Here is a 22,599-nt window from a genome sequence, read left to right as displayed (position 1 = left end):
GAAGGGAGTCAAAATGGAATTAGATTGTAAGATAAGATTGATTAAATTTGCAGGGGACTAATTTAAATCAGAATTTAAATCAAGAAATTGTAAGGTGATAACATACCTGTGACGAATGAAGTGGAAGTGGGTGAATGGGGTTGGGGTGAGTAAAGTGAATGAGTGAAACTAGATTAAATGATAAAAAGGGAGTAGCATTTAAAAGCTGTTCGACATAGGTACACAAGTAGCTGCATGGTAAGAAGTCTGCTTTTCAGTCGCATGATTCCAGGTTCATGCTCACTATATGGCACCCTGCTCAAGTGTCTTGTATAGACTAGGACCAACCAAAGCTTTGTCAGTGGATCTGGTAAACAAACTGAAAGATATCTAGGTGTAGGAGTGGCTGTGTGGTAAGTAGCTCGCTTACAAACCACATGGTTCCGTGTTCAGTCCCACCGTGTGACACCTCGGGCAAGTGTCTTCTACTATAGCCTCGGGCAGACCAAAGCCTTGTAAGTGGATTTGGAAGAGGGAAACTAAAAAAAAAGCTGTCGTATATATGTGTATATATATATATATATATATGAGTGTGTGTGTCTATGTTTGTGCGTCTATATTTGTCCCCCCAACATTGCATGACAACCGATGCTGGTGTGTTTACGTCCCCGTCACTTAGCGGTTCGGCAAAAGAGACCGATAGAATAAGTATTAGGCTTACAAAGAATAAGTCCCTGGGTTGATTTGCTCGACTAAATGTGGTGCTCCAGCATGACCACAGTCACATGACTGAAACAAGTAAAAGAGTAAAGAGTGTGTCCGACAGAGAGCTGGTGCTTTGAGAGAGAAGTTAGGCATAAGAGGAATTAACTGCTGTGGGCAAGAGAGGAGACTGCAGTAGTGTGGTCATGTGATGCGGATGGATACCAACAGCTCCATGAAGAAACGCCGATCTCTCAAACTAGATGGAACACATGGAAGTAGGAGACACAGGAAGACATGGGATGAAGTGCTGAAGAATGACCTCAGGTGAGATGACAGAGAACCGAGATGCCTAGCTCCTTGCTGTACTCAAGAAGGCTCATGCTCCACAGCAGAAGTATTTAGACCGGTTACCCCAGTGTTGAGGATTGACCTGCAAGAGTCCTGGATTGATGCCACATTAAAAGCACTCATGGTAGTGGCCATGTGTAAAAGTGCCTGTGCAGTGCCACATAAAATCACCCAGCACACTCTGTAAAGTGGTTGGTGTTAGAAAGGGCACCCAGCCATAGAAACCATGCCAAATCACACTGGGGTGTGGTGCAGCTTGCCCGCTCTGGTTATACCACCCACCCCATGCCAGTATGGACAATGGACATTAAATGATGTTTTTTTTATCTTGTACTAGCAGTATCACCCGGCGTTGCTCGGGTTGTAAGGGAAATAACTATATAAGCATTTTTAGAGAGTTATAGCCAAAAAATAGCAAAAAAATGCATTAAAAATTGAAAAAAAATTAAGGTAAATTTTTTTTTAAATCGTTGACACATCATAGATATTTTTAGAGAGTTACTTCCCTTATATAAAAGCGAAAAAAGGGCATTAAAATGGAAAAATATGATGGTAAATTTTTTTTAAATCGTAGACTCATCGTAGACGCGCGCTAATACCCAGAAGGGCTCGATATGAATCACGACTATAAGATACCCGCTTTTGGTTAAACTGCACCGCAAAATGTGGGAGTAGTTACGAATCTAAATCGAAGGGGACAGACACACAACTTCACTCTTATATAAAGATGCTTTTTTTTTTCAGTCATAGAGTTAGATTTATGAAGGTCTTCAGTAGAAAATCCTTCGAATTCTGACTCGCTGCTTGATATAATGAAATTCGTATCCATTTTTTTGTCAGAATTACAAATTTTGAAAACTCAATAGGAACAAATTTCGGAAAAAAATCTCCCATAATTCACGGAATTAAAATTACACTTCGATTTTTGTACAAAACTGTATTTGAAGTGTTTACGAAGTATAATACGTGTTTTCACGAATGTACTAAAGAGATTTACTCTGATATTCTCATTTAAATATGAATAGGTAAATTCGGGCGGTTTGGTAACGAAAGGGTTTATATAAGTGTCGTCTGTTTATACATAAACACTGTTTCATACTTTCAGTTTAGTCTTCCTCAAATCACTCTGTCGCTAATTTACTCTCTTCCAAGAACATTTTCACTCACTCTTATCTGTTAGCTTCCCATACATTTTACTCATGTATCTATCAGCGTGATAGACAGAAACAAATATTACATCTAGTTTCACTTTATTCGTTGCACACTGTGTGTGTGCGTTTGCGTGTGCTGTAAACCAGACTAAGAAAAGCATTTGACATACACACCAGAATGTGAGTTTTCTGTAAATTTTGCTTAATTGGAGTTTAAATTTTAAAAACTGGACCTGGCATGACCCGATGCATTCTACTCTTAAAAATGCTAGGTAAATTGTAATTGAAGAAATCCTATATTGTAGATTTCTATAACTCCCAAAGGGAGGCAGATAAAATCTGCCTTTTATAATAAGAGATATATAATGACTAAACAGCTGGAAACATTAATGTCTGGGAATATGACAAAGAGCAACACTGAATAGATATGGAGTTTCTACACCTTTTCACCAAAAGAGAGAATTCTTCACCTTAGTACCTGCAATGAACTTGCCTTTTAGCCAGCATTTCATCTACACCTAGATTCTTCAGAAAGGGGAAATAACGGAGGCACTATATTGTTAGACGAGTCTATGAAGAGAGAGAGAGAGAGAAAGAGAGAGTGTAGTCATAGCACAGTGGACTCGAAAGAGAATTGACCAAGATGAGATGGGGTTTGGATTGATGCCCGACAGAGGAACCACGGATGAAATTTTCATCATGAGACAACCGTGGGAGAAATACTTTGGTAAGAAGAAATCACAATTCTTGGTATCTGTTGACTTGGAGAAGGCCTTTGACAGGGTGCCACCCCAACTCAACTAAGGAAACTAAATGTAAACGAAGGGTTTTGTGATAGCAGGGTAAACTAAGTACTGAGGGGCAATAAATAAAGTCATAGTTTATGATGAGTAAGGATACTCAACCCTCCCTCATTCATACAGACTACCATGGAGGAGTTTCAAGACTGGATGTCTGGGAGAACCATTCTCTCTATGATTAGTAATGTGTGTATTCATAACCCAATGAAAGAATAAAACAACATTAAAGCCAGTCAGGTATCAATGTGTTTTCTAGTCAAAGACAGAAATATTTTTTGGTTTAAACAAAGTACACATCTTTCATAGAGAGGCTAAAAATGTGTGCTTAATAAAAACACCTCTGAAGTTTATCTTACATCTCTATCACAGTGCTTGTACTGTAGTTACTAATAAGTGTGTATGTGTGTGTGTGTATGTATATATATATATATATATATTAACAAATATGTGTGTGTGTATATATATATATATATATATATATATATATATATGCATACATCATACATATTCACATACATATACATATATGGACATACACATACATATATGCACATACACACAACTACCCACACATGCATGCACACATATATATATACACATACACAAATACTTACACACACACATATCTCTTAAGAAAATAACCTAATGTAGAATATTCCCAGCTAAATTGCTTACCTTGCTAATAATACAAAAATAAATACAAAAAAGAAACATACTTTGTCGCCTTGATGTTTGAACAATATTCCAATATTGGTTGTGTTTGTTTTACTATGCTTTCTTTTTTATTTTTTGGTGGGGGGGAGGGAAGTATTGTTTGTGATTTTGTCATCTTAGAATCTTAGAATCACTGCTAGAATTCCTTCCTGAAAACCGTTTCCATTGTAGTTAATCCTTTTGTCTCGTTTCTTTTCACTCTGTCAGACTCTTATTCCCATCTTTGCATCATTCCAATTCTTGTTGTCGGTATGACAGACAGACAGGAAACGGAATCCAGAGGTAAAACAAATTAGATGTAAAAAAAAAATATATATATAACTCACCTGAAATAGAAAGAAAAAAAAACAGTATTACAGACGTTTATAAATATACGTATGCAATATACAGAAACACAGTTACACATATAATCACAAACACACAAATACATATATATGCACATATGTGCATACAGACCCACATATAAGCAGATAAATGCATATGTAAATACACCAAGATGTACATCAATATGTACACGTACATGTGTTTATTTGCACATACTCATCCATATATACATACATCCAACTAAGCGTACAAATAACAGAAAAGAAAATTGTTTATTAATGTTGACACGAATATAGTAAGAGGAAATGCAAACCGATTACCTGATTTACTAAGCCAATATTAATTAACTGAAATTTTAAAATTAATTAAACATTGTAATGAAGATTTAACAACACAAATTTAAAAGTGCTTCCTCCTTTACACTTCATTCTATTCAAATGATGAGAAGAGAAATGCCACAGCACTTTCCAGATATATATGGAACTTGAAGGACAACAGTTTTGACATGAAACACTTGAGAAATTCTGGACCAGTTCACCAGTGGTTTTTCACAGCATGCACCCCTTCATGTAATCTTGACTGTAACATACGCTATTAATAAAACACCAGCGTAAAGGCGGCGAGCTGGCAGAAACGTTAGCACGCCGGGCAAAATGCTCAGCGGTATTTCGTCTGCCGTTACGTCTGAGTTCAAATTCCGCCGAGGTCGACTTTGCCTTTCATCCTTTCGAGGTCGATAAATTAAGTACCAGTTGCATACTGGGGTCGACCTAATTGACTGTCCCCCTCCCCCAAAATTTTGGGCCTTGTGCCTAGAGGAGAAAAGATTAATAAAACACCAGCCAAGCTGATTCACATTGGTTAGTAGCAGGCTGGTGGAAGACGCTCGCTCTGTTTTACTCAGACATACAAATTAACCATGCGATATCTGCAAGTATTAAAAGCTTAAAAGCATTTGCTACAGTATGAGGCAACACTGCACCTAACCATTTCCTGGCAATAGGAATCAACAAAACCTCTGTGTCACTGAAAATATACATTTGATGTTGGGGGGAAATATCTCTGAATAGTCAGATATAAAAAGAATCTTCAGCTATCACTTTACAAATATCCTCATCGTATTTCTTTTATGTTGTTTATCAGAATTTCACTTCTTCTATTTCTTCGCTCACTGTGTAGACTTCAGGATATAGCGCCAAATAATTTGTAGTTCACAAGAACATTTGTGGAGAACTTCGGAGAAAAATACCTTGCTAAGACTTATTAGTCACTGGGGGTAACATACATCTCATTCTCGAGAGTGTGCGTGTGTGCATATGTTAACCTTCTTACTGTTTTTTGTGATGCATGACTGAGTGATGGTTCATGGGGTTTTTTGTGCATGCACGCCAGTAGCAAGATGAACCACAGGAATGACTGCATGCATATCCATGCACGCACAAACACACATGTATGTGCATGGCTATATATGCACATTTATGTGTATGTACATATGTATGTTTATGTATATATATATATATATATATTATATATATATATATATATATATGTTTATGTGTATGTACATATATGTATGCTTATGTGTATATACATATATATATATATATATATGTTTATGTGTATGTACATACACACACACACGTAAATGCACACATACCAACACATACACAAAACGCATCTATACATGTATATGTAGTTATGAGCAAATCTCTAGCGGCAGAGGCAGATGCATGTGCACAATTACATATGCGCAGACACATGCACACACATATATATACAAGCTTACACATCCACTGCGTTAAACCTCACCTCCCCCACGCCGCCTTGCCCCACCCTATCCCATCCTTCAAACGCACACACACAGAGAACCGGTTACATGTAATTTTCATCCAGGTTGCTGCCAGTAAAAATAATTATGGTTATTTAGAGTCAACTAAACATAGATTAAGACAATGACAACGGTGTTGTGTATATTAAAGTCAGGAAATTTTATTTCATGGCACACTGGGATGGAGAAGGGACGCCGCAGCAGCAGTAGGAGTAATAGTTGCAGCAATAGCATGTGGTGGAGGTGGGGAGTGATGGTGGTGGTGGTGGTGGTAGCAGTAATAGTAGTGGTGGGGCAAGTGATGGTAGCAGTCATATTGGTGATGATTGTCTTTGTAGTAGTAGTAGTAGTAGAAGTATTTACAGCAGCAGTAGCAGCAAGTGGTGGTAGTTATAGTAGTGATATCAACATTATTATTATTATTATTAGTATTATTATTATCTATGGTGGTGAATTGGCAGAATCGTTAGCATGCTGGACAGAATAATATTTAGCGGTATTTTGCCTGCTGCTACGTTCTGAGTTCAAATCCCGCCAAGGTTGACTTTGCCTTTCCTCTTTTCGTATTCGATAAATTACGTACCAGTGAAACACTGGGGTCAATGGAAATGACTTAATCCCCTCCTCGAAGCTGCTCCCACGCCAAAAATTTAAAATCATCATCATCATCTACAGTGGCGAGCTAGCAAAATCGTTAGCATACCAGACAAAATGCTTAGCAATTATTCCACCTGTCACTAATTCTGCCGAGGTCAACTTTGCCTTTCGCCCTTTTGGGGGGTCAATGAAATAAGTACCTGTGGAACACTGGAGTTGATATAATTAATTATTATTATTATTATTAGCAGCAGAACTGGTAATAATTAATGATAGTAGTGGTAATAGTGATGGTAGTAGTAGTAGCAGCAGCAACAGTGGTGATTATACCCAGATCAAGTCAAATCCAGAGAGACCTACAATTAAAAGCATTCCATCCGTGGCCATTACTCCTCTTTTTCCAGCATTTACCAGTTTTATCTGTACTTCTAAAAAGCAGTGGGGAATAATTTCAGGGCTGTTGTGAGGAGGGATTCTGGCTACTATTTGTAAAAGGCTGAAAGACCACATAACGGTAGTCCTCACTGCGTCATTGCAAAGGTCATAGTTCTCAATCAGGGTGGTGGCGGTAGTGATGATAGTGACGGTGGTCATAGTGATGATGACAGTGGGGGGGGTGGCGCTAGTGGTAGTGATTGTGTTAGTTTTGGCAAAGGATGGTGAGTGGTAGAGATAGTTTTGGTGGTGGTGGTGCTGGTGCTAGTAATAATAGTTACCATAGTCATATTCTGGCGATAGTTTTTTTGCTGGTGAATGTTGGACAGTGGTCATGGTGATGACACTGCGGATGTTGTGTGGTGGTTGTCATGTTGTGGTCATAGCTTTGGTGAACAGTAGCAGCGATGGTGGTGGTTGAGGTGGTTGCGTTGCATTGATAGCTATGACTGCTGATGGTATGTGGTAGGTGTGGCGATAAGTTTTGGCAGTGAATACTGGAGGTGGTGGTGGCAGTGAGTGGCACTAGTGGTGTTGGTTGTGGCTGATGGTTGTCAAGATAGTATGGGTAGCAGTAGTGATAGTGGTGGTTGTGCCACCCTTCCTTGGAGTCCGTGTAGGTTTCTGCATGCATATAGGTCGTTTATCATAAGCACAATTAAGTGAGGTTTATGCGGGAGATGAGTGAGGTTTTCAGTGGGGTGGGGGAGAGTCCTGTTTGTATGTGGAGGGGGGCTTGTGAAGGACATATCTCGGGTGGGGGGACATAGAGAAATTGGTGAAGGGGTGAGGAGGTTGTGGAGAGTGAAGGATTGGGGAAGGAATGAGAAGGAAGGTTAAAGGGGAAGAAAATGAAGAGAGAAATAAAAGAGAAAAAATGGGGTACGAAAGGATTACAAAAGGTTTGGAGGGTATTCCAGGAAGAATTAGCAGAGAAGCATTTAGAAATGGAATACAAATGTAGAGAGTGAGCTGTTAGGAAGGAAGGAAGGAAATGAAGGAAAAGAAAGAAGAATTAGAAGAGTAGAGACTAGAAAGGATAGAGTGACATAATAGGGGCAGAGAGAAATAGGGCATAGAGAGAGGTGGCAGAGAGAAAGGGGACAGAGAGAGGGGGGACTGAGAGCTGGCAGAGAGAGACAGAGAAACAGGGAGAGGATGGAGAGAGAGAGGACAGATAGGGAAACTGATCAGAGGGGGAGAAACAGAAGAGAGAAAGAGAGAGAGAGACAGACAGACAGACAGAGACAGGAGATTAGAAAGAAAGATATACAGGACAGAAAAACAGAACAGAGGAGAGAGAGGGGGCAGTGAGAGAGAGAGAGAGAGTGAGTGTGGGAGCGAAAGGGAGAGGGACAGACACAAAAGGAGATAGATACAAACAGGTATACAGAGACAAAGGGAGAAACAGAGACAGTAAGGGGGAGAAAGAGTGAGAGGCACAGAAAGCTGAGGGGGATGAGGGGAAGAATGAAAAGATGGGTTATGGAAGGATGAGGAGGAGAGAGCAAAAGGTTCTGCAAGTGAAATGTTTCAGTTACATACACACCACATGCTGAGGAAGGACAGAAGGAAAGAAGGAAGGAAGGTGGAGGGGGGGATCATTACAAGATGAGACAGAAGGGGGTCAAGGGGTTATGAAGGCTGTTGTAAAAGCTATATAGGAAATGTCTATCACAAGGATAGGGATTTCACTGCTGCTGGTTGATGCAAAAATGGTAATAAATAAAAAAAAAATATATATAAAATGAAATTAAAATATAACAAAATAGAGAATGAAATGACAAAAAATGGAAGACTAAGCTTACAGGTGATGCAGAAGAGAGAATGAATGAATTAGGGGTGAGGTGAAGAAATTGGGGGGGGGGAAAAAAAAGAGAAAAAAATGGCAGGGATGAAAAAATATATACATAAAATGAAATAACTAGAATATGAGGAAAAACAAGTTTTTTTGTGGAATTCTGGGGAGGAGGGGGAACAGAATTTTTTTTTTGGTTATTTTTTTCAGTACTTAAATGCAATTTGACAATGGACCTTTTTTTTTTTGGCTTTGCTTTTACTACCATCATAATCATCTACAAGTCCAAAGACAGGTAGACACACAAATACATTACAGGTAAATACACTTGCGCATGCGTGCATGCACACACACACACACACACACACACACAAATAGAACCTTTCACACAAAGGGACACACATGCGCACAAACATACGCATGATTTAGTAAGAGTCACAATTTGCACTTTTCTATTTCTTTCGCTGTCGTGCATCTTATTGTGCATGCGCGTGCACGCGTATGTGTGCATGTAATCTTCTGCATGTATGTGTTTATGTAAACTTAACTTTTGTTTCGCTTGTGTGTGTATACATATACATTCATTTCTATATAAGCAGTTACATGTCCATACATAGTTGTGTATGTATGTGTGCATGTTTGTGTGCGTATGTATGCATCCATTAGTACATGTGTTTATGTATGCACGCTTGTGTGCATAGGCGATCATTTGTATCTATATATTTGTGTACTGCAACCTTTTGTTTATACGCACATGCATTCATTTGTGTGCGTATTCATCTAAGCACATTTGTATGCATATGTGCATATGCAATTATATGTGCGTTTATTTGTGCGTGCTGTGTATGTGTCAATGCATATGCATTCGGTTGTATGTCTTAATGTATGCATCCTTTTGTGTTGTGTTGTGTGTGTGTCTGCAGTTGTATGTATGTATGCAATACATCCACTTCTATGTATGTGTTTCTGAAGGCGTGCTTTTTTTTCATACGTGTGCAAACGTGCACATTTTTTTGACGTGCATGTGCGTGTTTATAAATTGTACCTGAAGAAATTCATTAGGAATAAAAGTTTTAATTAACTGCCCCCGCCCCTTAACCCAGCCACACACGCACTAATCATAGTGCCTGAGTTCTTTAATTAAATATACACATTTACTAGAATAATTACAAAATTTGCTAATGTCTTGTACTGGAGGAGGAGGAGGAGAAGTTTCAATGCAAGTGTATATGTGTGTTTCATGCATATGCATGCATAGATTACGTGTTAATGTAGCGATTTCCCATCTTAAAAGTCTCAGTTAATTATATCTGAGGTGCATCCACCTTGGGTATATTTTAATTACCAGCCTTCTCGTCAAGGAATATTTGCTTGAACAAAAATGTTAACGACATTGCAATTGCATACACACCACATGCACATTAGCGTGTGTGGATGTGCATGTGTGCACGAGTGTATATGCATGTCTGTCTGGACGCAGTAGTGAAAGCCCAATTTTTGAATGAACGTATAAAGACTTTAAACCGCTTCTTGTTTTCGAATGGCACAATGGGAAAAATTCAACAATGCAAGCATTATTAGAAATATTAAATTTCTAAATATCACAGAGAGATATGAGCCGTGGTGGAACGATAGAGCGGTTTTATACTGTCAACTTAACGTGACAGTCCCGTAAAGGGAATCACACCACCGCGATTTAGCCCTAGGAAGCGTCGACGCTTTCTGTCGGCTTTGACACATTTTTTGTGTCCTTATATTTACAAAGGGGAGACAAGCACTCCCAACGGCCAGGCCAGCACCTAGAGACATGCATGTTTCTGAGTCTTTCTCGGCATCAGTCTAGGGTAGCAAGGCCTGCTAGCATTATTATTATTTGGAATTTAATTGAAACTCATGAGGGGTGTGTTTTGGTCAGAAATATAGTAACGAAAGGGTTAATGCTTTTTTATGTGGCACAATATCATGTGGTTTCAGATTGAGCTTCACAGCACAGTTCCTTGGACAAGGTGTCTTCTATTATCCTAGAGCACTGTCCAATGTGTTGCAAGTGAATCTACATGTTTCTCAATGCTTAGATTCTGCACTGAGCTACAATGTTGCTGTTTCCTGATATTTCCTGGGTAACAAATCATTTGCTTGCTGTCAAAAACAAGTGGAATGGAAGTGGAAACTCCCTTAAATGCAAAACAAGAAGGGTCAGTGAAAGAAGGCCAACCAGATGTAAATCAAAGGTTCTATAGTAATCTTTCCTACTCTAGGCACAAGGCCTGAAATTTTGGGGGAGGGGGCCATTCGATTAGATCGACCTCAGGATACAACTAGTACTTAATTTATCCCTTAAATGCAAAGCAAGAAAGGTCAGTGAAAGAAGCCCAACCAGATGTAAATCAAAGGTTCTATAGTAATCTTTTCTACTCTAGGCACAAGGCCTGAAATTTTAGGGGAGGTGGCCATTCGATTAGATCGACTTCAGGATGCAACTAGTACTTAATTCATCAACCTCGAAAGGACGAAAGACAAAGTCGACCTTGGTGGAATTTGAACTCAGAACGTAAAGACAGATGAAATACCACTAATACCATTAAGCCCAGCATGCAACATTTCTGCCAGCTCAATGCCTTATCAATGGTTCTATATTCCTCTAACCCATGCAAACAGAAAAACATGAAACATGAGAAATATAAAAGGACTGCATCTAAAGAGACTAACTGTCTGAGGTAAACATCCTGCTGACTGGGGAACCTAGTTCCATTTTTTTTAAGTGGTCAGGGTAAAAAAGCTGGCTGAAAATTAGCACAGATAAGGGTAAGCTGGTCCTGGCATGTATGTTGAAAAACTGATGAATGGAATATATACAAGGTGGTTTTTCAAAGGGTTACTAGACTAGTTATGTTTAATGAAACAAAAAAAAAAATTTCCTAAGCTTTAACAACATCTCCTTCGAAATAGTTACCTAGTGCAGCAACACTAGGAATCTGGCCTGGAATTTGCTTTCGGTAAGCGAGTGGAGGACGTTCTGTGATTTGCTCTGGATCTCAACAATGGTGTTAGAACGGCAACCTTTGAACTTTTTTTTATCTCTGAGAAGAGATGGAAGCCCACAGGTGCTAAATCTGGTGAATAGGATGGGTGCAGAAGCGATACCATGTTGTTTTCGGCAAGACACTCATAAGTGAGGAAAGCTTGGTGAAGAACCCAATTCTTCACACTCCAAAGAACCAGTTGACAGTCTCGCCGTGGGGAATAAATTCCTATTGCACAATACCATGTGGAGGCGCAATGGTCCAGTGGTTAGGGCAGTGGACTCGCGGTCGTAGGATCATGGTTTTGATTCCCAGACTGGGCGTTGTGAGTGTTTATTGAGCAAAAACACCTAAAACTCTACGAGGCTCCGGCAGGGGGTGGTGGCGATCCTTGCTGTACTCTTTCGCCACAACTTTCTCTCACTCTTTCTTCTGCTCGCTTAGCCAGCGTGGTGGCGTCGTTTGAAGGCTAAAACAATGCAAAGCGCATTCTGACCAGCGATGTGTTACAACATCTGATAGCCTGGTCGGTCACGTGATCACAATACCACATTTCCAGGTGGGACAACTCATGGCAGGTCTTCCAGGGACGGTCTTCCGCTTTTGAAGTGTGCATGCCACATGATGCATTGTATACAATCCATTGCCTCACCGCCATAAGCTTGCTGAGGCATAATCAATGCCTCCATAGCAGACTTCCCAAGTTTAAGGCAAAATTTCACATTTGCTCTTTATTCCTGCCCACAACAAAATCACAGACTACAGCATACACGTGATCAAGATAACACAAATTTCACCAACTTCCAAATTAAACGCAGTGATGTCACTCAGCACACTGCCTCCTGAAGGTCTCTGCTAGCTTTCACAGTGCACGCAACTGTGTGCTGCCATCTGTTGGCACGCTACAGAACTAGTCTGAGAACCTTTTGATACCACCTTGTACATATACATACATATATATATATATATATATATATATATATATATATATATGATACCATAGACACACACATACACACATCTCTGACACAGACCCAATATGGTTTGAAAATCGATTAAAACTGTTCATCATTTTCCCAATTTACGGAGAAATAGTTAAATTTTCCATGTTTGTATGATCTACTATGTAAATGTATATACATACATTATGGGTGTGTATGTATATGTATATATATACATATATAATATAAATGTATAAATATATGGTCGTAAAGTATGAACCAGCAAAAAAAATACAAATGTGAGTATGCTGGCACTAATTTTTCAAATGCCAATATCAAAATGTGAAAGAAAAATGAATAAAATTTAGAAAATATCAGAAAATTATAAAGAAAGGAAAAAAAGCAGTAACAGGAGGTAAAAAAAAATTATAACGAATGATAATAAAGCAAAATTTTAAAAATACTAATGTAAAAAAAAACAAAACTCGACGCACACACAATCACGCACATGACATCAGACACACGATATACATAAACACACAACTACACACATATATATACATGCACACACACACACACATATATATATATACGACATGCACACACATACAACTATACACACATACACAATTACATGCAGACACACACAACTACATGCTCACATACACACAACTACATGCTCACACACACACACACACAACTACATGCACACACACACACAAACTACATGCACACACACACAAACTACATGCACACACACACAAACTACATGCACACTCACACACACAGCTACATGCACACAAACACAACTACACACATGCATACAATCACACACACACTTTACAGAATCTCACACACAACCCAACAATACATTCACACACCACCACATACACATACACACACCCAAACACAAGCATAAACCACACACACATACACTAACCATACTCAATGCAACCACACAATCACACACAACCCAACAAGCACGCACACATGCACACACACACACACACAAGCTTTCTCACTCCAATCTATAAAAATTGGTGGGGTTTTTATCAAGTTCATTTCCTCTTAACGAGCAGTTGTAGAATGCGTCAATTAGATTATTTGATATATCGGTAATAGCCGTAGTGCATTTCGAAGAATCAATTATCGATGTTACGGACATGGTTGTTGTGTATTTGGGTGTGGTGGAGGGGTGCTTAAGGGGGGGAAATTTCAAAAAAAAAAAAAAAAAGAGCAGCATTGGTGCCGGGTGCAGCAATGGAGTCACTGGTGGCGCAGAGCTGAAAAACCCACCTTGTTAAATTTGGCAGTTAAATGTCTATATAATTCAACTTCTTTAAAAATGAATGAAAATATATAAAAAAAAAAAAAAGAAAGGAAAAAAGAAAAATAATTAAAAGAAAATGAAATATTGTCAACACTGAAAAATGTTGCAATTTTCACAAGCTAAGGACATTCATTGATGGCAAAGAAAATAAAAAAAGTATTGAAAAAAAATTTGGTAGAAAAATTCTTCACCAATAATTCTATTGATCTGTCTCAAGCACCTACATCTTCACCCCCACCATCACCACCAACGACACAACTACTGCCACCACTGCAATTTTCACATCATCTAAGTTGCAATTTATTTTTCTCACTATTTCAATTCTTTCTGTCTATATACTCTTTTCACACACAAGCTTCGACTCACCCTCTTTCTGTTTCATATATTCACTCTCTTCTCTCTTGTTAATCCACCAATTTATCTATCTATCTGTCTATCAGTCTACCTCACACCTGTCTATCTCTCTCGTGCTCTCTTCCTCTCTATCTCACACTCATTTTTTTTTTATGTCTTCCACCCTCTATATATATTTGCGTGGGGTTGGTTGGGTGTGCACGCATGAACAAAAATGCATACACACACACACACACACACACACACACACACACACACACACAAACATTTATAAAATAAAACAAGAAACCCAAAGAATAGTGGTGCAGTGTGCTGATGAAACTTGTATTTGGGAAAGGTGACAGAAAGAGTAAGGTGAAATAGCTGTGGCGAGTGGTAAGCCCAAAATTTCAAACAGGATTCTTCCCCCAAGCTATAGATGATAGCAAGAGGAAAATAAGGAAATAAAAGAGCGCAGAGTTTTAGAGCTTCTATGCTTGATAAACTGGTTGCACATCTCTTTTCCCATGTATATATGTATGCATATAAGTGTGTGTATGTGATCATGTGTTGAGGTGTGTATATATATCTTTTATATTTACTTGTTTTAGATGGTGGCCATGCTGGCTAATGACTCTGAAGGCTTTTGTCAAACAAATCAACCCCTGTATTTACTTTTAAGTTAGGTACTTGTGCTCTCAGTCACTTTTGCAGAACTGCCGAGTTATTGGGATGCACAAAAAAAACCCCCACATCATCATCATCATCATCATCATCACCATCATCGTTTAATGTCCGCTTTCCATGCTAGCATGGGTTGGATGAATGACTGAGGGCTGGCGAACCAGATGGCTGCACCAGGCTTCAATCTTGATCTGGCATGTTTCTACAGCTGGATGCCCTTCCCAACGGCAACCATTCCGAGAGTGTAGTGGGTGCCAGTCAGGTGGTACTGGCAACGACCTCGCTCGAATCTTTTACGCATGCCACCGGCACAGGTGACAGTAAGGCGATGCTGGTAACGATCACGCTCAAATGGTGTCTTTTATGTGCCACCAGCACAGAGGCCAGATAGCCGCTCTGGCAACGATCACGCTTGGATGGTGCTCTTAATACCCTACTGGCATGGGGCTCAAGTGCCAGTAAGGCAATGCTGGTAACGATCACACTTGATGGTGCCTTTAAGTGCCACTGGCACGGAAGCCGATTAGCCGCTCTGTCAATGATCACACTCGTATGGTGCTCTTTGCACCCCGTTAGCACGGACGCCAGTCATCGAATTTGATTTTAATTTTGGGGGACACAAAAACACACATATGGACACATGATAGGTTTCTTTTAGTTTCCATCTACTATATCCACTCACAAGGCTTTGGTCAACCTGTGGCTATAATAGAAAACAATTACCTATGGTACTGTACAGAGGAACTGAACAAAAGGTCACATGATTGGAAAGCATGCTTTTTGACCACATAAACATGCCTGTGCCTATCAAAATTGAAAATGTGACATCATGCCGTGTGTGTGTGTGTACATAAAGCAATATACACACACAAAGAGTACAGAGATGTGCACACCCACACACATTTGTGAAGGAATATGTAGGCAACATTATCTGAATCCAGTGCCGTCATGTTTTAATGTGAGTCATCTAGTTATCTTCCCTGTCACATCGTTAGCAACTAGGTGGCGCTCGTTACATAGCTATAAAAGACATGCACACACACACACAGGTAACATCCTCTTTCTCTCACACACTACCTGCAATTAGCCACGGTTTCTCCCTCTCTGTTCCTGCTACAAGACAACTTCTCATTGATTGAAATTTTCTTAAATCCTCTTTCACCATCCATGGAATGCAGCAAGACGTAAACATTTCCTCGTTCAAATTCCATTCCGTTCTATTGAATGTAAATGTTCAAGCTGTGTAACTGCTCTCATCCCGAATCGGAATAAATCCCTCATGTACATGAAGTCTTCACAAATCTCACTCGAGTTGTTGTTGTTGTTGTTTCTCACTGGACTGATTTTAACAGCAATCGGAGGATGACTGAACTTTATATTAAATTAGTGGGCTAAAAACCTGCTAAAAATATATACGAGAGTGTGTGTGTCTGCGTTTGTCCCCCCACCATCGCTTGACAACCGATGTTGGTGTGTTTATGTTCCCATAACCTAGTGGTTCAGCAAAAGCATCCGACAGAATAAGTACTAGGCTTACAAAGAATATCTCCTAGGATCGATCTGTTCAACTAAAGGCGATGCACCAGCATGGCCACAGTCAAATGGCTTAAAAGAATCAAAGAATATAAATGTATGTGGGTGGGAGTGTGCATGTGTTCATTCAGCTGTGTAGCAAGAAGTTTGTTTCTGAACCACATGGTTATGGGCTCAGTCCCAAAGCAAGGCACTTTAGACAGGTGCCTTCTAGTCTAGCCCCAGGCTTGTGAGTGGATTGGATAGATGGTAATTGAAAGAAGCCCGTCGAGTGTGTGTGTGGTTGTGTTCATCTCCCACCACCACTTGACGACAAGTAGTGTTGCTTTGTTTACACTCCTGTAACATAGCTGTTCGGCAAAAGAAACCGACAGAATAAGTATCAGGCTTATTCGTTTAACTGACGGTGCTCCAGCATGACGACGGTCTAATGGCTGAAACAAATCAGGTATAAAGGATATAGATATCCATATTTGGCAATGTGAATATAGATGCACTTTATTGTTAACATTAGATGCATAAGTGATTACATGAACATGTGTGTGTGTGTGTGTGTGTGTGTGTGTGTGTGTGTATGGATGTATGTGTGTGTGTGTGTGTATCTTTGTGAATGCAGACGTGGTTATGTTGTGAATATACGCATAAGACGGTTATGCGTTTGTACGTGCATGTGTGTACATGAGTATAAATGCGTCAAAGTGTGCATGTGTGTAACCATACACTATGTGTGAACGTACACCTGCATGCATGTCTCTATCCAAATATGCATGCATGCAACCATATGATTATGCAAATATATGCACAGGCCTAAGCAAATGCATGTATGAACAATAATGAGACCACATGCATGTGTGTATGCATGTGTGTGTGTGTGCTTTTGTAAATACATGGGTATATGTGAGCAAAAGCATGTGAATACACACATGTGTACAGCACAGCAATGAGAGCATGTGTGTATATGCTTCTGTGTCTCTGTGTATATATTCAAGTGTATATGTGAACAATCATGTTTATAAGTAAATGCGTATAAAATCCATTGCTGTTCCACATTTCCTCTATCATGTTCTTCATTTTATAGTCATACGACTTCAACCATAATCATCATCATCATTTTTGTTACTACTACTATTATTATTATTATTATTATTATCATTATTATTATTATTATTTTTAGTTTTTTAGTTTTCTTGTTTTTTTTAATCCAAATCTATAACTTTCACATGCAATTTGCCTGAAGATCACGAGAGAGGAAACTCTGTGCAGCATAATACTGGTACTTTCTTTTTCCGTGCTCTACTTCAATAAATGTACTCACTGCACTTTATAATTTTGAGTGCACATGCATGTACGAGGTTAAACAAAAAAAAAAGTTGAAAACTGAATAACTAACAGTATCCTTGCATTTAGTAGATAAAACGTCCCTCTGGGACAATATATGCTCAAAAAGAACAATAAATGCAAGAAAATGGGAATAATTCCAAGAATACCAATCCTGTGAGATGAAAGTGAACCTTTCAGCCTCATTAAATCTCTTCAGCAAAGCTTACAGACATGGCTGTATGGCATAGGTACATGCGTAGCAATGTGGTAAGAAGTTTGCTCCCCACCCACATGGTTTTGAGTTCAGTCACACTGCGTAGCACCCTGAGCAAGCTTCTTTTACTAAAGCCTCATACTGACCAAAGCTTCATGTATAGTTTATCTTATCGCACCCTAAAGGACAAAAAGCAAAATCAAGCTCTGAGACATAAATAATCACCTCAAGATACTTTGTTGAATACTACACAAACTCTGTTTTATAAAATAAGGTATTTATCATCAGCCCCTCCAGGGTGCCTCAGTTACTTATTTCATCACTTCTACAAAAAAGGGTAGGCAAAGACGACCTCAGAGAGATTTTAATTCAACATGTAAAGAGCTGGATTGATAATCTTTTCTACTGAAGGAACATGGCCTGAAATTTCAGTGGAAGATAGTCAATTGCGTCAACTCCAGTGCTTGACTGGCAATTATTAAATTCACCCTGGGAGAATGAAAGGCAAAATCAACCTTGATAGAGTTTGAACTCAATGTAACTCAATGTAAAGAACTGGAAGAAACACTGCTAAGCTTTCTGTCTAAGCATGCTAATGATTCTGCTAGCTTGCCATCTTAATGATTTCTACTACAGGAAAAAGGCCTTTTTTTTTTGTGGTGGTGGTTGAGTGGGGGGGGGGGCGTCTGTTCAAGTACATTGACCCCAGTGCTGAAGAGGTACAAATTTGATCAACCCTGAAATGATAAAAGGCAAAGAAAATCTTGGCAGAATCTAAACTCAGGATGTATAGGCAGACGAAATGCAACAAAGCATTTAGTTTGGCATGCTAACAGTCCTGCCACTTTGCCACCTTAATAATAATAATAATAGTAATAATAATAAAGATAATGGTTTCAAATTTTAGCACAAGGCCACCAATTTCGGAGGAGGGGAAAATTTGATTACATCGACCTCAGTACTCAGCTGGTACTTATTTTATAAACCTTCAGAAGATGAAAGGCAAAGTCAACCTTGGAGAAATTTGAATAATAACAATAATAATAATAATAATAATAATAATAATAATAATAATCATGGTTTCTAATTTAGGCACAAGGCCAACAAGTTTAAGGAGACAGCGTTAGTTAAAACCATTGACCTCGGTATACTACTTTGTTGACCTCAAAAGGATGAGAGACAAAATTGGCCACAGCAAGATATGAACCCAGAACATATAGAGCTGACAATGTAACAAATATTACTTGACAAAAAAATAGCAGCAACTGAAGAAGATGCTAAAGAGGAAACATAAAGGAAGAGGAGGGAGTCATAGAAGATATCTGCCTACATCTCTCTCTCTCTCTCTCTCTCTCTCCTTCCCTCTTGTACACACTCTTTTGCTTTCATTTCTTGTGTCGGGCTACTGAGGTAAACAATCGAGCGGAGATGAACTTTCACACATCACAACTGAGATCAAATGTAAGCTAAATTCAGTTCTGCAGCATTGAGCAAGCGGTGTATGTGTGTCTGTCCAAGAAATGGGAAAAAACCAATAAAACAGAATCTGGAACAAGAGACACAAAGCCGAAGAGGAGAGTGGGTCACTCTGCTGAATGAGGTGTGGTGTGGTTTTCGAAGTCCAGTCGTGGTATGAAGGTTGAAAAGCGATGACTACTAACACAATTGCAAATTTCAAAAAGACATAAAAAAGGAAAAAAGAAACCAGACAACAGTTAGTCTGGCCCATGACAAAGGAAATTTAATTTAAACGGTGCTCTTTTCGTAGCTTTTGTTCATTCCGACTGTATCCTATCTGTTCGAGGTCTCCTTTCGGCTTCGTATTTGTTTACATTCAATAAATAGTATAGAAATGTCCTCTCTTTTGAATTAAGCATAGTTTAATAATCAATCAAATCAAATCAAACCAGATCAAATCAATTAATTTATTGTTTGTTTGCTTAATGAATTGGAAAACTTACAACATATGTATTTCTAAAGAATAGCAAGCAGATTGGCAAGAGGTCACTTCTGTGCGATTTGCGTTTGGCTTTATCATGAGAAAGCAAACAAACATAACGTTTAGATTGGATACAACTTTGAAAAAGCACGACGCATCTGTGTCTGGAATCACAGTCGTAAAACCCACCAAATCTGAAAATCTAGACTAGACATTTTATAATTAGGGTGATGGAAAAATGTTACAATAACGAATACTTTTGAACATTTATTCTTTGTCTTTTGTGCTTTATGTCTAGCCTGTATTCTTTCATTTGGTTCAGTCATTGATCTCTTTAGATGATCGATATTTACAAAGTACAACCAGCCATCGTTTGTGAGCAAGTATGGTTGCGTAACACTTTTACTCATTGTTTCAGGTGCTTAAATGGTCACACACACACATCTAGACATTTTCTTATCTCCTTCATCCTTGATGCAGGGACACATCCAGGGTGTGATAGCTGGACATCACAGATGGCTGCACCGATCCCCCATCTCTAATCATCAGTCACACTTCTGTCACACTTTCAAGAACTTACCAACCCACCACACCTTGCTAATCTTCCATCCCTATTCTCGCTTTCTCATGTTCACCTTGTACCTTTAGAGAATGCCCTCACTATCTATCTCTTTCTCTCTCCAAGTTTGAGAATTTATGTATTTTCCACAGCAAGACACCTGTTCCTGTCCCCTTATATTTTCATCTCTTTCAATACTATATACCCATGAGATGCTGGATCTAGCCAGTTTGAGCATAAAACAAGAAGAAAATTTAGGATTTAGGCCTGCTATGGCCTCTTTAAATGGTAAAAGGTTAAACAATGATGATGATTATGTGCATGTATACAATTATATGTGTATATAATTATTGTGTGTGTATACAATTATATATATATGTATGTATGTGTGTGTGTGTAGTTACACACACACACACACATATATATATATTGTAGCGGTCTCAAAGCAACAAAAATATTTTGGCAAATTAAATTTCAATGTTGAAGTGAATCTAATGGTTTTTGTGTGTTTCTTAATGGCTTATAAACACCTTCCACGCTGCAATTGTTTTCGTTCCAGCACGTGATCTCAGATCAAGTCACTTGCTATGCAAGCACATCTCCATAATATATATATATGAATTGGTCAGATGTGTGAGACATCAACAGACAAATGACCCAGGAATATATTCAACAATTCTTTAACATTCCAACTGTAACAACCAAATCATTACTTTCTTTTTCAAACCATAATGTATGTAGGTCCACATTACAAACTGCATTCCTCCTCTACTTTAAAGTGACAGCATCTAATAAAGACTATTTGGTTGCTATTTCTAGCAAGTTGGCCAACCATATTGCGAGACCCTTACAGACTCATTCACTAACTGAATTACTGCCAAGGTGGATGAAATTCCACAATACCAGTATGATAATGATATATTTTTTTTTTTATTACAGTTTGCTTACACTGACATGATCACCTGAAACATGGTTTAATTTGCGCATATATTACACATTAATTATTTAAACAATCCTATGCAAATTTGCAGTTAATTCAATCCAATCAAGCCATCCTTCTTTCTTCCCTTAATTAATAATGAGATTGTGTATGTACAATGACGGAAAAAAAAATAATAACCCAGTTAAAAAGTTAACAGCTAACGCAAGTAAATTAACCTTCAGCTCATTCATTAAGCAAACATCTCAACAAGCACAGCTTCTATTGTCAGAAGAAAATGGAGAATAAATCATCGTCATTTTAATGTCCACTTTTCCTTGCCTGCATGGGTCAGATGAATACTTATTAAGAAAGATTTTAGTTTCTGTGGTTGGGTTTTTTTTTTTCTCTTTTCTTTCTTGCCAAACTTTATTTCTGTCAACGGAAGGTAATATTTCCCTCTGGTCAGACATGTTTGGGCAGGATATTGGAAATGAATGACATTCATTTATAACAGCCACATGATGCCAAAGCAAGAAGACACAAACACACACACAGACACAGACACACACACACACACACAATGGGCTTCTGTCAGTTTCTGTCCATCAAATTCACTCAGAGGTTCTGGTCAGCCCAGGGCTAAGTAGAAGACATTTGGCCAAGGTGCCACACAGTGGAGCTAAACCTGAAACCATACATATAGGAAGAAACCTACTTAGCACACAACCATGCTTGAGACAAAAACAAATATACCAAGAGTACACAAGAAACAGAGTAGGAGAAAACTTGAGTATGATGAACGATTACCAACTCAGCTTTGAAGGTTTTCTAGGAAGTTCGGTTAATGATATCTAATTTATTTTTATTAGTGTCTAATTGTTAGATTGCGAATGTTACAAAACAGAAACATACATAAATGAAACTTTTTTTTTTTTTTTTAAAGGATTGATGTAAATATATCAGGTCATTAAGAATGAAATGCCTGATTTTTGAACTGAAAGTTTATTTTATTTTATTTCAACAAAAAGCAATGCAGTTAATCAAAGTAATGCATCTAAATTATCAATACAATTTTGCCATTTTATCGGTAGCTTATTTATGTCAGCAGTGAAGTATTCTGGA

General features: G+C 38.6%; 1 protein-coding gene and 1 long non-coding RNA gene across 2 annotated transcripts in view; both read right to left on the bottom strand.

The window, feature by feature from the left end:
- Positions 1–22,599, bottom strand: part of LOC115219910 (mannosyl-oligosaccharide 1,2-alpha-mannosidase IA) — a 533,489-nt gene that overhangs the window by 279,756 nt on the left and 231,134 nt on the right. The gene's annotated exons all lie outside the window — the stretch shown is intronic.
- LOC118766301 lies at positions 12,291–21,830 on the bottom strand. Its single transcript, XR_005002220.1, has 3 exons — positions 21,714–21,830; positions 21,153–21,154; positions 12,291–12,302 (listed from the first exon to the last, which is right to left on the bottom strand). It is a non-coding gene; the product is annotated as an uncharacterized LOC118766301 (long non-coding RNA).

The sequence above is a fragment of the Octopus sinensis genome, linkage group LG15 (genome assembly GCF_006345805.1).
Source record: "Octopus sinensis linkage group LG15, ASM634580v1, whole genome shotgun sequence".
Lineage (NCBI taxonomy): Eukaryota > Metazoa > Mollusca > Cephalopoda > Octopoda > Octopodidae > Octopus > Octopus sinensis.
The sequence above is the reverse complement of the archived record's forward strand: the minus strand, read 5'-3'. Positions and strand labels throughout refer to the sequence as shown.